This window comes from Lissotriton vulgaris, chromosome 7 (genome assembly GCF_964263255.1).
Source record: "Lissotriton vulgaris chromosome 7, aLisVul1.2, whole genome shotgun sequence".
Taxonomy (NCBI): domain Eukaryota; kingdom Metazoa; phylum Chordata; class Amphibia; order Caudata; family Salamandridae; genus Lissotriton; species Lissotriton vulgaris.
In genome coordinates this window covers 343335410-343351994 of record NC_141695.1, presented here as the reverse complement: position 1 = coordinate 343351994, position 16585 = coordinate 343335410, and the positions used below count along the sequence as shown (strand labels likewise).

Below are 16585 nucleotides of genomic sequence, written 5' to 3'. Positions count from 1 at the left end.
CGAGCCACACTTCTCCACTATGTTGGTAATATTTTTTAATAGACACATCTAATAGGGGGTCACAGTAGTGTAGCACAATACAGCCCATCCCATAATCTCAATGATTATCTCAAGTACATCCAGGGTTCGATTCCCTGGCTTTACATCCCTTTATTTTCAATTTGATTGTTATTGTCTTCTTTAATTTATTCATAATGTGTGGTATTATTTTGGCAATATATTTAAATAGATACACCTAACAGCATCTCATGTAAGTTTAGCATAATGCAGCCTACCTGGTTTGCACTAGAGACTCACCACTGTTACGCTAGTTTTGGGTCCCCAGAGCTCATCATGTTTGTGCAGGTCCCCACTGCTTTAATGGGGGTACCATGATGTATGGTCATTTATTGTCAGCTGTAGATGATGGATCCCTGAACAGTGTCATGTATGTGCATGTTTGCATTGTGCTGAGGGGATTACCAGGTAATTGTTCACTCAGCTCTCAGATGGATGTCAAATGCGGTTTTTCAGAGTCCCCAGATAGATCATGCAGTCTGTGTGTTCTCTTTTGTACTGCCAGTCACCGGTGTATTCAACTGTGTAGCCTTGGACTGCATCATGCATGAGCATGTAACTTGCATGATCAAGGTAATTATTAGCTGCGATACTACGTGTCTCCTCAGATCTCTTTCAAGTGCTTGCCGTCCTTTCTCCCCAGCAACCCCCCCCCCCCCCCCCCCCCCCACCAGGGGCGGCAATCTGAGGGAGAGCCCCAGGCGCAACAAGCTCTAGCCACGCCTCTGCTTGCTGAAATCGTTGTCCTTCCTCACCAACAAAATCTGTAGAAAGCCTTTGAGTGAAAATAGACAATGAAATATGTCTAAACAAATCTCTTCTGTAATTTCCCCCTCTAATTTTCATCTGAAGATTCTTAGAAAAATGCTTCCTTTTCTTTCTTTTTGTTCCAGTAGTATTTATTAGTTAGAAATTAAAAGGGGCATAATTCATAAAGACATTACAATACAGGCAAAATAGACAATGGTAAAAAAAAATAGCTGTCTCTGCCTGCATTGGACCATGCCTTGACCATGCCAATTCTCTCTATCTATTGATCTCCATTTTCTTACTGCAGAAACTTCAAATTGTCTGAGTATGGCTACCCGCATTATTCTGATGACCCCTAGATGTTCTCAATTCTTTCCTCTACTCCTTTGCCTCTACTGGTTTCCACGAGTTGACGAGAATGTGCCTTGTTTATACATCTATTCAAGGACAGGCCTCCATTTCATCAGGAATCCTCTCAAGAGATAGAACCCTTGGTGAACACTATGCTCATTCACTGTCGATGTATTAGTAATAACAAAATCCAAAAAAGCAGGACAGGTAGCCGCAGCGTCTCAGTATTCTTAGCCAAATTATGGAATTCTCTGCTGAAAGTCGTCTATCATCATGGTTCTCTTTTGCCCTTCATATGTTCGCTCAAAACCTGGCTATGTTTTATCTTTTATGTTTTTATTTTCTGAATTTTCTTACCAGTTTCTAGCTCCTAACGGTCTAGCACCAAGAAACCGATGATGATTGTGCACTCTATAAAGTTTAATAACGCAACATAACACTTGACTTCTGTCAGAAAGCAAAGAAAGAATGCGTTTAGTTGCATTGAACAGCTTTTTTTTATTAAAGGACATGTGCCCTACCCAATCAACTCCACCTGTAGCAATAATCTTTTTAAAAAATTGTTGAAAAACCACTGTACATAATGACACAAACCATACAAACAAAATAAGAAAGGCGAATCGGGAATACAAAGTGTACAAACGGGCCAGAGCAGGTACGTGAAAACTTTGAAGTGCAGGCCTTAGGAGTCATATGTTAAAGTTCTGAAAGGATGCTTCTGTTGAAGATAGCTAGTGATTGCTCGAAGAAATTCTCATACGCAGTTGGAGACGAGCAGAGAAATCTGAGGTAGCTTTGGTGAAGCTCCATTTGAAGGTGGCGACCTCTCTCAAGGGCCTCCTGTGGTCAGTGTCATACTGTTGAGTCTCCAAGTGTACCTGTGCATCCAGCACTGATTCTATTGTGAATCTATGACTAGCATGCTCCCTAGAAAATACTGAGAATGGCTTAACATTCAAATAGTCTCCTGATACAAACACCAAGCTCTTTAATAAGTTGCCTTATAAAACTGAAGTTAGAACACGTGGGTAGTGCAAAGTTTGATAAAAGTAGAGCTTACAGCACCGGTTCAGATTTTGTTGTACATGCAAAGCAGGACCCAGACATCAGGAGACCTAAATCATATGTGAACAGCTGCCAACCTCCAGGCAGGATCTGGGACTTCTTGGTATGGCACACTGTAAAGCAGAGTGGATTCGCCTAGGTTAAACAAGAGTTGGGAGGAGATAGAAGAAAGCAGCGATTAAGGGGTACATTTAGTATAAACAGGGCCAGTGAGGCATCATTATCTGGCAGCACAGACTCACTGGAAGGTGGAATGATGAGTGCTGATACCAGTGAGGTAAATGGCACCCATCTACTAGTTGTTTATCTCTTTTATGTACTTCCAGACAAGAGAGTGGCTTTTACCACCAATGCCTCCATGCTTTTCACTCGTATTGCTCCTTTGCTCTTCACTGCTTTCGTTGCTTTCCTCTTCACTGCTGCTACTGCTTCCCTCTCCACTGCCGTCCTCTTCACCGGAGCAGCTCTGACAGCTGCATGCCACAGCTTCCTTTACCAACAGTGTTGTCTTCTTGCCATTGGGGCAGGGAATCTCAAACGTCTTGGCTTGGGTGCGTTTCACCGAGCAGCACTGGCAGTGTGGCACCGGCTCCCACCTGTGGCTGTATTCAGTTGAAGAATGGCAGTACCCTCTGCAGGTTTGTAGTTGCACCTTCAAATGAAATACAGAAAGCAGAGATTAGCCATATGCATGGTTAGGCACCCAGCTAGGTATGACATATGCGAGGTGTCATGGACACAGAGATGAGCACTAGGGCCCCGTATTACAGAAGTATCCTGGCCGCGCAGGGGGCATTTGCTCTCGCTTTGTGCGCCCCCGGAGCACTTTGGTATTATAGAAGGGGCTGCAGATGCGTTTACGGCCCTTTCTGTAATACAGACAGTGCTGGCGCACATATAGCACCAGCGCTATTGAGACAGGGCATTTCCTCATTTGCATGGTGGTGTGGCCCCCTGCAAATGAGGGAATCTCTTTGCTTTTGCGCCTGTACTGTATTACTGACGAGAGAACAGAGGCAAACATGTCTCTAGGAGGTGCAATGAAAGTCACTAACAAAAATGTGGCACACCTTCAGCATGCCTCCAGAAGGCAGCCTTCTGGAGGAGAGAAAGGGGTCCCATGACATCCCCTTGCAGGTGGGTGCAGTCACTCACTGCACCCGCCTGCAAGGGTATCTCTCTGACCTCTTGAAAGCGCAGACGGGTTGCCGTCTGCACAGTGAAACACAGGTATATTTTAAACAGCCGCTCTGTATTTCTCATGAATACGGTGCCCCGTGGGCAGCACATTCTTTCTAATAGGGCGCACTTTCCCTGTTTGCATCCGGCGTGCCTGCCATGAGGCAAACGGGAAAAGTGGAGGGTATTATAATAGGGCCTTAAGTGTTGTCTGTTTCCATAACATCATTTATCACTAGTCTCTTATCTATCAGCACTTTTTTTTATTTATGTTATACTCAGTTCTTTTTTTAATGAAAAGCAGCATTAGAAGGTGAGTGCTACGAAGAGAAGGGTTCCCAGCTACCAAACTCCTGCTTTTCAACTTTTCAGGCTAAAAGAAAGGAATGAGTGAACCACTTTAATTTTTGCCATGGAATGGTAGCCTGTTATAAAGTAATAGGATGTACTTGTGATTTGTTTCTCATTCTTTTCAGGTGTTTCTCTGCACAGGTCCACAAATGCCTGAGGAACGATTACATAGCAACATTCTTTGTACAGTTCAGAAGATGTAAGGCACTCATGTCTCCTGATGACAACTTCGGCACGATTGCTTGCTCACCGGGGGAAATGAAATATTTAGCCTATGACAGAGCTTCAAGAGCTTCACATTCTTGTTATTGTATTATGCTTGAATTATTCCATGCATACTCTTGAGTATTTCACCCATCACTGAGTTTGTCAAATATACAGATTATATGCTTATTGGTAGCAGCCTCACAGGAGAGCCACCTCGTAAAAAAACGTCATGTAGGCGAATTAGTAGGTTCTGGCTGCACAGCCTATGGTGACCAAACTAAATCAGGCTATGCTATAGATAAGGCTTAGCACTTCCTCAGGGCATTTCATTATTCAGGGTTAGCAAAGGTGCATACATTTGGTATGATATGCATCCTGTGACAGGGGCAGGAAGCTGCTCAGGTACGATTTTACTGTGCAGTGTGACGTTTGAGGTGTTTCCTGCTACATTGACAGGCTTTGGTGGCATCGCTTGATGATGTACTACAACTGCAGATGATGATGTTATGTCATAGCTATGTGTGTTGGATCTGTCCATGGTGTTCTACAAGGTGGCCTTTGACCCAGTGCTCCAGAGACTTGACTCTGAGATTGCCATGCCAGACACGAATATTAGCTGGTCTAAATCATTCTTGTTTGGCCGCACACAATGGGCAAACTTTGCCCTTTTCAGTCATCTGAAGTGATAGTGGAGGGTGAGATGCTATCTGCTTGTCAATGGCACAAATGTTTTGCTTCAGTAAGAAAAGGACTGGAGGGTGCAGCCCTCAGGTTGAAAACCAGTGGGACAAAAAATAATGAGGCAAAAACAGAGGTTCTTCCCATGGGCTCCATTCACAAGATACAGGTAGGTAATACGTAACACTACCCAAGTTCCTGAACTATTTGATCTTTTCACTACCACCTCAAAAACAGCACGAATCTGAAGGGGTGAGGGATGCCAGATTATGTTTCGAATCACATATAATGACAGTCGTCGACTCATCCTTATTTTGCCTGAGAAACTGACAATAAACATTACCTTATTCAGATAAGCATTGCATCAATTGCAGGCTCAGTCATAAACTCAAAACTAGACTACACTTAATGCCATACTGGGCTATCTACCCACAGGACCGACTGAAGTATAATTCAACCAGCCTAGTTCTATGACAGGGCAAGTTTGATATCATTAGTGCTGGTTACTGTGACTTTCATTACGTACTATTAAACATGACTGTCACGTCTACCAGTGAGTTTTTGCAAAATTACGAGAGCATATTGCGTCAAACGTCATACGAGATACTGGTAAGACTGATTTGAGGATAAAATATCATGCAGTCAACGTTTTACTGCTCCTGCAAGATATTTTCTGCTCAAACCAGTGTCCTGTGGGCAAAATCAAGTAACATGTTACACCTATAAAATCTTGTAAAAATTTGCAAACTTCATATCATTCAAAATTTGAGAATTTTCACAAGATTTTGTCGGTTTACCTTTAACTTCGCCCAGGTTTAGTCACATTCAGATTGGCATGTTTAGTGTTTAATATCTACAGTAAGATCCCCAGTCTATATGTGGAGGAATTTTCATTGCATCGGCTATCATGGTTGTTCATAGCAGGCAGCCAGATCCCTCGGAGCATCCTAAGGACCACATCCTTGGAAAGGAGGTGGTGCAGGTTTGCTGTCCTGCATCCACTGACATGTTATTCTCTTCCCAAAAAACTTAAAGGTAAGGCCATTCTGGTAAGCTTCGGAAAAGCAGTGGTTTTACTGTTCATTTTCACATCTGTAGTAGTGTTTTGTGGTTAGTTCGTCTGAAGCACAGCTAATGATGACCCTTAACGTACGTTGCAGTATGTGGTCAGTACATGAATAAATGGCCTAACGACCACAAAGGTTTGTGGCAAATAAATACATAAACTGAAAGTGAAAAAGAGTTCACCACGGCACTGGGAAATCCTACCAAAGTTGTCAATCTAAGCCTTAGTAAACTGGAACAGTTTGCTTCCAATTTCTTAAGTTTCCCATACACTGTCCAGGTTGTGGATGTGGAGCAATCCTATATTCATGTGTTGTTGCCTCTGTCAGAAGCATCCACTCACCGTAGCTTCGCATTCTCCTTGAACCAGCTGGACTGCTTTGGGCACAGTGTGGCATTCGTCTTTTTTCTTCTCTGCAGATTGAAGGAAAATAATGTATTACAGCAAGTAAATCGTGGACAACGTATTGCAGAATTTATAAATGTTCTGTCCACCTTTCTGTGTAACTGCAATACATGAGGGTTTCTTTAAGGAGAAGCGATTCATAAATAAGATTAGCACCACTTCTTTAGGTTATTTGGCCCTGTGCACTTTGTAGAAAGAAAGTAGAATGCTTCATGATTTCAGTGCTCAAATTCATGTTTTACGAAAAACCCTTGGTAATAAGAATTAGATGATCTGCTGCTTCCTGCTACAGTGTTTGATTTTAGAAAAAGCCCTGCATTTTATTAAAACATTGTAAGTTAAAATATCATTACCGTTGAAAGTGTCTCACTATATCATTAAACACTTCGGTTAATATGAAAAAAATCCACTAAACAGTCACGTATAATTAACAGAACAGTGAAATAAATTAAAAATCCTTAAAAAAGCACATCCACAATCCATTGTGGCCATAGTACGTATGACACAATTTATGGCATCATTGAAGTCCCTCATCAAACCCAAGAGGACTGGTTAAAGGAACTATACCCCAAATCCGCTTTCTCAGAAATGAAGTGTAAGGGAGGAACCCATACAAAACCTCCCAATGCATTTGGGTTATCCCTAAATGAAACGTGCAAGCGTTTCTTCTGCGAATGCATTGAGGCGCCAGAGAATTGTTTTAACTATATACATTACTAAATGATGTTGCCAAGAAGAGAGACAATATGTCTTCTCTCCCCAGTGCAGAATTAAAATTGCTGCAACAGCATTGAAGAGGCCACATGTGTGTGATTTAATTTAGCACACATGTTTTGCACAAGCAGCTGTGATTCAAGGGGATCATGCAGGGACTATGTCTCCATAATTCAAGCAACGTCATGACCAAAATGACTGAATTCAACCAATGGGAGGGTAAACAGTTGTGTAGGAAATCCGCTTGTTCTGCATAGTCATCCCAGATTTTTTGCCTTTTACTAGCCCCTATATGTTTGCTGACTTTAAAATCTTCTAACCACTAGTAAATTGCCTGTGCTCCCCCTTTAACCATAAATAAATTGTCTTATTACTGACTGGTGCATTTAAGTTGTCAGTAATTACCTAGTCTATGATGTTATAAGTGCACCCAGGGTCTGGAAGTGAAATGCCACTCCTGCGCAGCAGCTACTATCATGCCTTACTCTATAGTGGCAGTGCAAACATATCTTCAGGCCTACCTTGTGTATCCTGAATATTGCAGCCGAAGGTGTGCCAAAGGCAAGCCAGTCGGTGCTCATCCGCGACCCGGCCGCGACCAGCGCCAGGGACCCTGGCACTCTGACCACCCACCACTACGACTCAGCTGACCTCCACACACTCAACCCTGGAAGGAACAACATCTGCCAGCTGTCTACGCTGAACACCACCCATGACCAGTTCTCCTGCCAACACTGCCGACAATCCTTCACCATCCTCCGCACCCCCACGGCCACCGCTCTCACGCCGAATGCCAGTACCCCCCAAGACCTGAGGTGGATACTCCTTAATGTGCGTTCCCTGCACAGACATGCTGTAGAGATCTGGGACCTTCTCGACACCCTCTCACCAGACGTCGCCTTCTTCACGGAAACCTGAACCAATCCCACCTCCACCCCTGACATCGCCACCACCATCCCAAACGGATACAAAATCCAGAGGAAGGACCAACCGAACCACCCAGGAAGAGGACTCGCCATCACACACAAGAGGTCCCCCCAACTCCTCACCTTCAGAACGAGCAACTCCCCATCCAACACCGAACACCTCCATTTCCAATCCAGACCAGGCCCAGACCTCAAACCTCATTTACCACTACCATCGACGACCTTATTGTGCCCCACACCATCGCCTCCCTGGACTACATACTCATCGGAGACCTCAACCTCCACCTTGACAACATCAGCGACCCCAGCTCCGCCACCCTCCTGGACAAATTTGCCAACCTTGGACTGAAACAGCTTGTCACCACCCCCACCCACTAGGCAGGACACAACCTTGACCCCATATTCACAGGAGGAAACATCATCCACTTCAGTCACACCATGCAACCCCCCTGGATAGACCACCACTGCGTACATTTCTCTTTCGACAAAGTCACTGCCTCCAAACCTACACCACGCCCTCCATGAAGGAACTGGAGCAAGGTCACTGAGGAGCACCTCAACTCCACCCTCATCCACAATCCCCCACCCACCTTGACCGACGCTAACTCTGCAGCCAAACAACTTCACAGATGGATCACCAACTACGCAGACAAGCCTGCCACCCTCCGCAACCCCGACAGACAGCGCCCCAGTAAGACCTAGTTCACCGCCGACCTCCAAGAATTTAGACGCACCTGCAGATGTCTTGGGAAGCTTTGGAGAAACAGCAAAACCTCAGAAGACCCTACCACCTACAAGAATGCCATACGGGAATACCACCAACTCATCAGATCTACCAAAAGAACCTTCATCCGAAACAACATCCATGGCAACTCGAGCAACTCCAAGGAACTCTTCAGCATCATTAAGGAGTTCACAAAGCTCCCCAGCGAAGTCAGGGACTTCACGCCCTCCCAGGACCTCTGCAACAAACTCGGCTCCTACTTCAACATGAAGATAAGTTCCCTCTATGACAACTTTAATGAACAGACTCTGTACACCGAACCCCTTCCTCCCCCCAGCAACGACAGCCAGCCTGCCATTTCCTCCTGGACCCCAGTAACCACCAAAGACACTACATCAACCATGAAAGGCATTCACTCAGGAGCCCCCACGGACCCCTGCACTCCGCATATCTTCCACAGAGCTGCCGCCACCATAGCACTGAGCTATGACGTACCATGAACATCACCTTCGAAGTAGGCACATTCCCTGATGACTGGAAACATGCAGAAGTCAAGACCCTCCTCAAGAAGTCCTCAGCAGAACCGACGGACCTCAAGAACTACTGACCCATCTCTTTCCTCTCCTTCACAGCCAAAGTCACCGAGAAGATCGTCAACCCCCAACTAACGAACTTCATTGAAGAGAACTCCATCCTCGACCCCTCCCAATTCAGATTCTGCAGCAACCACAGCACCAAGACCTCCCTACTTGCCGCCACAGACGACATCCGCACCCTCGTCGACCAAGGCCGCACCGTGGCCCTGATCCTGCTTGACATCTCTGCAGCCTTTGACACTATCTCCCACCGCACTCTCACTACCAGACTCAATCGACACTGGAATATAGGGAGCTGCCCTCGACTGGCTCCACTCCTTACTCACCAGCAGAACCCAAAGAATTACACTCATGACTTTCCTCTCCTAATCCACAGAGATCAACTGTGGAGTGCCCCAGGGATCATCCCTCAGCCCCAATGCTCTTCAACATCTATATGGCCTTCTAGCCGTCATTGTCAGACAGCATGGACTCTGCATATTATCCTACGCCGATGACACCCAGCTCATCCTCTCCCTCACCAAGGCCCCCAACATCACCAGACTCAGTTTCCAGGAAGGAATGAAGGGCATCACATCCCGGATGAGCAGCAGCTACCTGATGCTCAGCTCGGAGAAAACAGAAGTCCGCGTCCTCTGACCCTCCCCCTCTGCATGGGACAACACCTGGTCATCAAACGATTTGCACCCCCTTGGATTGGGGCGTGTCCCCCTAAGCCCCCTAGGTGTATCCCCCTAGACACCAATCCTACCCTGGAAATCCAGGGTAGGATTGGTGCCTATGGGGACACACCCCAATCCAAGTGGGTGCAAATCGTTTGATCATCTTCATGCTCTGATTCGGAGAGCGATACCTCGGGAGAACGCTTCTTTCAAATCCTTTACAATACAAGCTGTGCACTGACTTCAACTTTTTTGATACAACACCTGGTGGCCCACCGCCCTCGGCTGCCTGCCCCACGACCATGCCCGGAACCTGGGCATCATACTCCACTCCGCCCTCACTGTAAACTGACAGATCAATGTTGTCGCCTCCACCTGTTGCAACACCCTCCGCATCCTTCGCAGGACCTTCAAATGGATTCTCCCCGAATCCAGAAAGATCGTCAACCACGCACTCATAACCAGCGGACTGGACTATGAAAATTCCATCTATGCCAGAATCAACAAATCCCTGCTGTTCAAGCTACAGACTATAGAGAACACCGCAGCCAGACTCGTCCTTGGCATCCCTCAACAAGAACACATCACCCAACAACTACAACTCCTCCACTGGCTCGGCGCCGAGAAGAGAGTAACCTTCAAGATACTCACCCACGCCTACAAATGCCTGCATAACACTGGACCCCAATATCTCAATGAAAAAATCTCCTTCCACGTACCCATGAGAAACCTCAGATCTGCCAACCTTGCCCTTGCCAAAACCCTGCATATCCGCAGAGCAAGAACGGGTGGAAGAGCCTTCTCTTATATCACGGTCAAGACCTGGAACGAGCTCCCTATCAACATCAGACGTGCCCCCACTCTGCACACCTTCAGGAAGAGCCTTAAGACCTAGCTCTTCGAGTGACCCCGAGCTGCACCAAACTCCCCAACACCTTGAGACCCGGACGGATGAGTAGCACGCTTCACAATTCCCTGATTGATTGATTGATTGATTGTGAACATTCACTGCAAACAGGAAAAATAAACCCTTGTAGCAGGTAAAAACCTCCTTTTAAAATATTAATAAGCCACACTTATGCGAGTCTTGTAGCCCACAAGGTAGGGTTCTTTATATTTAAAAGTGGGACATGTATAAAATAATATTACCATGTCCCTAAAATGACATGGCACTAAAAGGTATTTTCACTGTGGCATGCCTAGCTGTCCTAGGTAGAAAACCAGATTACAGATTACGATACTAATACTGTATCTGTGGAATGGGACCAACCAGAAAAATAATTAAACTATTTTTTATAGTTATTAAAAATCAAATTCAATTGAGAAGCCGTTTTTTTAAAATAAATAATAAGGAAACATTTTAGGAAGTTGCCTTTTCCTTGCTGAAGTTCTGGAAGTTAATTTGTATTGGCTCTCCAGCTTCTCTCAGTTATTGATTAGACTTGAATAGGTGTCAGCCGGCCTGAATGGACAGAGATGATGCCCCTGAGTTTAGTAAAATATGAATGCGGGTGCTGTGGGCCTCCTTTTGACATCACAGTGTCAAATCCTGATTGACAGCTCTATTGAGCCACATGTAACTCTTGGGTCATACTTGAAAGGGAGAGATCAGGATGATAGGAAAATTGTTGTGTGTCTACTGTCTGCTTGATGGAAGACTCTGCGTTTGTCATTCCAGTCGTCAGTCTCTGGGTTTGTTGTGGGCACAGTGCGCATTGCAAACTGGATTTTAGTGTTAGATGTGAGAGTACCATAGTACACTCCACACACACCCCAAACTTAAGGGCCCTTGTTTCATGTGGGTGAAGATTTACATTGTCTTAACACATGGCATTTCCGGCCTGTTTCAAGTAATACAAACAGGAACTGCTGTAAAATGGGTAGAGGTACCACTGGGAACTTTTTCCCTATTGGTTGCGGTGTGCTCAGGAGTCATTCCCACCCACTAGCCAGTGTCAAGATTAAATATGGCATATCCGGATACCCACTTCAGAACTCTCTCTCATTCCGCAGAAGATCAGAAGAGGACTGGACCTGCTGTGTGTGACTTGAGAGCGCTGGACCTGCTCCCTTTTGTACCCAGGACAATGAAATTGACTCCAAGGATCAGTTGGCTGACCTCTTGTTTGGCTACATGGAGACAACAAGATGCAAGAGGCCTTTTCCTGGAAGTATCCAGCTGACCAGAGGAAACTAGACCTGAACTGGACCCTTCTGTTGGCCCCTACTTGATACTCGGTCTCTACGTTCCTGTCCAGAGGACCTGGGGGGCTTTAGAAGTGTACTCCTGTGATGGATTGAGACTTAAAACAGGGAGTCAGAAGGTCAAATCTCTGAAGAGGAAGAACCTAGTTCCTGTTTCAGGTATGCAATCCATTTAGGTCAGCCTAAAATTATGCCTAGGTGCAAATTTACTATGACCATAGACCATTCACCAGTATGGATTTTCTGTGACTTTGTTTACTATTCTTTCCTCTATTTTTCAAATATGGCTTGGATTTTATTTGTTTTGCATTTTGACTACACGTTTGGTACTGCATAAATACTTTACACAATGCCCTGAGGTAAGCCTGTGAGCTCTGTGCCATAGCTACAAGAGGGGTGTGCTCAGGTTAAATTAGTGTATTTAAGGGTTCACCCACACAAGGGATGTGAACATTTCTGGAGGTGGGTAGTCACTCACCACAAATAATAATTTATTTTCCTACAAGAAGCATTAAATATGGGACAGGAATAATTCATGATTAATGTGTATTACAGTCTAATAGTACAACTGAGGGTTCTGGTGACATTTACAAACAAGTCCAGCTCAGTTTCTAATCTAACGAATTTTAACCATGTCATTCTGTTTTTAAAATAGCATGTTTATTATGCTTTAGATGTCAATAAGGAAATCTACTTTGCCTGCATAGATTGCATGGAGAACAATAATATTCCATCAGAAGGTATTTTACGAATATTGCTAGAGAAGGTGTGAACTGCAGTAGAGTGGATCACAAGACATAATATAAAATACATACCACATTTCAGTCTTGGACAGCACTGGTTGACCTGGTGCACTGGGACCAATCTCTCGTCACTTCCACAAGTCGGCACCGAATCGCACTGGCATTCTGCAAGATGGAAATAGAAATTGAATGACCACTGTGTTGGTCCTCTATAAACGTAGTTATAGTTGTAGAAGGCAGGAGGCACACATTTCTGAATGATCAAAGATGGTGACTGAAAGATCATTGCCAAAAAGTGCACAAATAGAGATAAAGCCATTAGTTTATGTCAAAACCCATTTGTGGAGGAGGTATTTAAATGAATTGTTTAAAACAAGTGAATAACAGGTGATCACACAAATATATAGCTCGCTGGATCAGTACATGCATGACTGAATGTTGGATAAAGGGAGTCTGTAAAGGAATACGGCCACAGTTGATGGAGTCCTGGGTTTTTACATAGGTTTCCATGTGAATAGACACATGCACACCCAAAGCCAGATATGTGAGTTGATAGATGGACATCCAAAATCACATAAACAAAATGAACCTACACCACAATTTGTAAGGTTCAGAAAACATAAGATTTGAAGAAGTTGAAATATTGGTGCTCGTCCAGGATGAGCATGAAACAGTTCTTTCCAACACTGCAAGAAAAGACACTACAATGCTATCTTATAGACAAAGCATAATCAGATATGTCTCATATAGCAGAACAGATAATATTACATGAATTAATCTGAGAAAACGTTATGCTTGTTGTCTAAATGATTCAAAATATCCTGGCATTGTCTGACTTCCTTGACATGGCTAATCCCTGTTCCAATCAAGCACCTGAGTGACACGTAGGGTGTTGTAGCAGTACAGTAAAGCTATACTCACCACAATCATAGACTGGGCAGCATGCCTGCGGGGGTGTTGGCCTCTGAACCAGCTTTTCATGGGGTTTGCAGGCTTTAACTGTGCACGTAACATGGTTGCAGAGCGACTGGAAGTCAAAGAAAGAAGAGGTTACTTTGGAGGCACTTACACTCCATATCTTATTCGGAGTACCTTCGAACTGAATTAGTTTCAAAATGTTTCCTCAAATCATTCTCTTTCCATCCTCTCCCTACTGCATGTGGTCTCCCTACCTTGCACATCCTATTGGAAAACACCCTTGGATAATGTAGTAGAAAAAAAATTAAAAACCAAACAACACTTGGTGGCTGTTTATCAAAGAATGTTATCCCAGAATCAAGGTACACGAAGAAGCTGCAGATTAGCTCAAATTAGGCACACCCACTTTTTTTTATCTTCTATGCATGGATGCCAAATCACTTAGTGTGATCCTCTTTATGACATTAAGCATGACTCTCTTCTCTCAAAGATTTCCATCTATCAAAGGCGTGTTCTCTCCTGTCTGTGCCAGCTAGAGGCACGTAGATGACTTTCTTTGAAAACTAAAAAAACACAAAGTTTGGCTAGAACAAAATAACATTGGAATGTCAAGTAACAAAATAACTAAATCCATTGGGATGCGCAGTTGGAAGAAAAATGTTCCTGGTGATTATATGCTCCGATGATATTGCGGCCAATCATCAAGGGGTTGTGACACCAATCACGGCATGCATGTCTTTGCAGTCCATCTCCGAGGCATGTCCATGACAGTAGCATACCACAGAGATTTGCCTTTCCCTCGAGTAAAACTGCACAGCGGACCACATTCACAAAGTTATTTCCATATCTGTGTATAATTTAGGCGCATACATATTAGCAATTAGAGGGTCAAATTACTGTTCCTGGATCACAGATTCAGAAATAGTTACAATTCATGCTTAAAATTCTGACAGTACCGTTTAGTTTTAAATATGAGTTCATCTATTGTCAGGGGTAATGTATGGATTTTCAATCCAAAGTGCCCCTGACATTGGCTAGAGTATGGCCCGGGTCTTTCACAGGGAAAGAAATCTCCATAGAGAAATAAAAAATGAAATAGTGCAAATGCAAGCATATGTTTCATTCAAACACGTCGAAATAGAGATTTGCTTTATTCATAGATACCCAAGCATGTTCTACATTTGAGTGATGTAGGGAAGCTGCAACCGAGTCAGCCTCCCAAGAGCACTCATTCCAAGAAAATCTGAAAATGTTGCAAATTGTCTTATACACGTCTGGGCGCATAGTTTTTGCTTCCTTTTGGTACACCTTTTTCAAGACAGAGGTTTATTGTTGACAACTTTACAATAGCAGGGCCAGAGGTGGGAGTGGGGTAGTAAAACGAGGAAGTTGTTATCAGTAAAGATGCCCATCTACCTATTTGCACATGAGAGGAGGCTAACAATTACAAGAATCGCCCAAACCCCCATGCAGTCTCAGGGCAGATATGGCAGTAGGTAGCAGCAAAAGCGAAGTAAATCAAGGGATTAAGAAAAAAAGCAAGCTGCTTCAGGGCAGATATGGCAGCAGGTAGCAGCAAAGGGGGACTAAATCAATGAATTAAGAAAAAAAACAAGCAGCCTCAGGGCAGTTATGGTAGTGCGTAGTAGCAAAGGCGAAGTAAATCAAGGGATTAAGAATAAACCAATCAGCCTCTTGGGAGATATGACAGTAGGTAGCAGGAAAGGTGAAGTAACTCAAGGGATTAGGAAATACCCAAGCCGCTTTAGGGCCGATAGAGCAGTAGGTAGCAGCAAAGGTGAAGTAAATCAAGGGATTAAGGAAAACTCCCAAGCACATATGGCAGTAGGTAGCAGCAAAGGGGAAGTAAATCAAGGGATTAAGAAAGAAAAACAAGCTGCTTCAGGGCAGATATGGCAGTTGGTAGCAGCAATGGGGAACTAAATCAACGGTTTTCGTAAAAAACCCAAGCAGCCTCGGGCAGTTATGGCAGCACGTAGTAGCAAAGGCAAAGTAAATCAAGGGATTAAGAAAAAACCCAAGCAGCCTCATAGAAGATATGACAGTAGGTAGTAGCAGAGGCGAAGTAAATCAAGGGATTAGGGAAAAAAGCACACAACCTCTTAGCAGATATGGCAGTAGGTATCAGGAAAGGCAAAGTGAATCAATAGATAAAGAAAAAACAAACAAGCAGCTACAGGTCAGTTATGGCAGAAGATAGCATCAAAGGCAAACTAAATCAAGGGACTAAGAAAAAAAAACAAGCACCCTAATGGTTGATAGGACGATAGTAGCAGCAAAGGTGAAGTAAATCAAGGGATTAAGAAAATACCCAAGAAGCTTCAGAGCAGATATAGCAGTAGGTAGCAGCAAAGGCGAAGTAAATCCAGGGATTAATGAAAACCCCTAAACACATATGGCAGTAGGTAGCAGCAAAGGGAAGTAAATCAAGGAATTAAAAAAAAAAAACAGGAAGCCTTAGGGTAGTTATGGCAGAAGGATAGCAGCAAAGGCGAAGTATATTATGGGATTAAGAAAAAAAAATAAGCAGAGATGGCAGTAGATGGCAGCAGAGGCAAAGTAATTCAAGGGATTAAGAAAAAAAACATCCTCAGGGCAGATATTGCAGTGAGTAGCAGCAAAGGCGAAGTAAATCCAGGGATTAAGCCATGGGTTGAGAATAGCTGCAGACTAGTTGAATCTGTACTTCAAATTCTGCAATCAAGTGTGTCTTCTATAACACGTTTAGAACTAGGGCATCATCCTCCAAACAAGTCACATGAAACATACCGGAGTGACAGGAGGAGGGAGTGTGGTTCCAGGAGTCTGCGGGAGGGTAAAAACAAAGCATGTTTTAGTGGGTTGGTAGAAAGGAAGTTGTGCATAAATATTCAACACGATCCATCACTATAACAATCTAGTCAAGAAACAGGAAAACACGCATTGCTTCCTATTGCCAAACACCAAGATAATAAGCATAATTTATCA

General features: G+C 44.0%; 1 pseudogene across 1 annotated transcript in view; it reads right to left on the bottom strand.

Moving 5' to 3' along the window:
- Positions 1-1631: 1631 nt before the first annotated feature.
- LOC147701550 (uncharacterized) overlaps positions 1632-16585 on the bottom strand; it is a 59173-nt pseudogene continuing 44219 nt past the window's right edge. The window contains exons 7-11 of the transcript XR_015297362.1: positions 16388-16423; positions 13601-13706; positions 12752-12844; positions 6047-6117; positions 1632-2875 (exon numbers count right to left, since the gene is read on the bottom strand). The product of XR_015297362.1 is annotated as an uncharacterized LOC147701550 (transcript). The remainder of the gene's footprint in view (positions 2876-6046; positions 6118-12751; positions 12845-13600; positions 13707-16387; positions 16424-16585) is intronic.